At 35.4% G+C, this 1,856-nt stretch overlaps 1 non-coding gene across 1 annotated transcript; it reads left to right on the forward strand.

Annotated features, from left to right (window-relative positions):
• The first annotated feature begins 938 nt into the window (after positions 1 to 938).
• LOC121560216 lies at positions 939 to 1,124 on the forward strand. Its single transcript, XR_006659357.1, has one exon. It is a non-coding gene; the product is annotated as a U2 spliceosomal RNA (small nuclear RNA).
• Positions 1,125 to 1,856: the final 732 nt, after the last annotated feature.

A 1,856-nucleotide genomic window follows, 5' to 3' on the forward strand; every position in this document is an offset into this window, starting at 1 on the left:
ATGTGAAATTTATAGAAAATTGTCGTCCTAGAGACCGATTACCAATATCACCTTCCACCTGGCTACGGGCACAATTAAAAGGTTTAGACAACAGACTGAAAGATTTTAATTGGCTTGTTTTACACAGACGTCTTCCGGTCCGTTCAACATTATATGATCATAATTTGACCCTGAATAAATTTTGTCCCAGGGACAACTGTTTCGCAATTGAAACAATTCCCCATGTTTTATGGGAATGCTCTTTTGCCCAAATAGTTTGGAAGAAAATTAAAATAGATTTTAATATTTTAAAAAACATTGATTATGAAGGGGTAGCCAAATTTGAACTAAAAATGTGGAAAAGGTGCAATTATTAGAATTAGTGACTCTGGTGTCCCTTATCAAGACTAAACTTTGGGAGGCCAGATGTGGTGCGGTCAATGACACCCTCAAGTGGTCACCGACGGGATTGGTTAAATTTATAAAACAAGAAATTTGGAAAAAAATACAATTCGAAATAGATAAGTGGGGCATCACATCTGTTAAACATAGATGGAAAGGGATATACCCTTCTTTGTAAATGTTTTTTTTGTAGCCTATATATAGGCCTATGTATAACTGTATTCTGTCATGTAAATTGAAATGTAGGCTAAGCCTTTGTAAATATTTGATATACACTGAGGTTTATTCAGAGTTCCCTTTGGTATATGTGTATGATTTTATTTCTATAATTGTTTTTATTCCTTTGAAAGATCAGCTTTGGGAGATTGTTAGAGGCAATTGTTTACATGCTTCTCTTGAATGTAGGCCTTTTAGCTGGTCAGGTTCCTCAGAACAGCACTTTTTTTAGGAGTTTTGCTATTTTTATACGGTTAAGGTACTGTTTTTGTAAATCCATGTTATGTACAACGTTATGCACTGAATTTGTACTTGTAGTTGAATGTGAAATGAAAATAAAAATTATTTTTCCAAAAAAAAAAAAAAAAAAAAAATCTGTTCTTATCAGTTTAATATCTGATACGTCCCCTATCTGGGGACCATATATTAAATTGATTTTTGGAACAGGGAGATGGAATAGGGGCTTGCTCCGTCCACTCCACGCATCGACCTGGTATTGCAGTACCTCCAGGAACGGTGCAACCCCTGTCATTGTAAAGATAAATCAGGCAAAGACAACAGAATTACTTTGTTATATTCCATTAGGATCACGATGTATTTTATATTTTCACGTTTGACCATCTTCATCTCAATCTCAATGATGGCTAGAAAGTGATGGTGAAGTCAGTCACTGTTATATTGACTATGATAGCTGATGTGAATGGTGCGTTAATCATCTAATCAAATCAATGTTTATTCGTCACATGCACAGGATACAGGGTGTAAATGGTACAGTGATGAATATAAAAGACAATGCTTTAAAAAAATCTTGGCATAGATTGGGAGTTGATCAACGTTGGGAATAACCACTTTTGACTGTTACAAAGTAACAAATTGGTAGGTTCGTAAGTCACGTGGTCATCTGCCCTCCAATCGGAAATGACAGAAAGCGTTTATAAATTAAATCCAGATTAACAGCTAAATCGGAATAATAATATATGCAATACGGGTGGGGGAATCAATTTAGAGATAATAATATTGACATAACATTTGATCTTATATCAAATATCTCTGGTAGCGTTGATGCCACAAGGGAACTGAGCAATTGTCCACTTGGTGGCGCAAGTGTTCCACTGACCGTCGCATTTGAATGTTGAACCACTTGACTTCAATACATCATCAACGCAAATAATATGAACAATAAAAATAGCCTGTTTTTATTTTACATGTTGTAGAGCCTTGTACGATGAGACCACGGTGAAGAGGCCTTCATAAAGTTG

This window comes from Coregonus clupeaformis, unplaced genomic scaffold (assembly GCF_020615455.1).
Source record: "Coregonus clupeaformis isolate EN_2021a unplaced genomic scaffold, ASM2061545v1 scaf1163, whole genome shotgun sequence".
Taxonomy (NCBI): domain Eukaryota; kingdom Metazoa; phylum Chordata; class Actinopteri; order Salmoniformes; family Salmonidae; genus Coregonus; species Coregonus clupeaformis.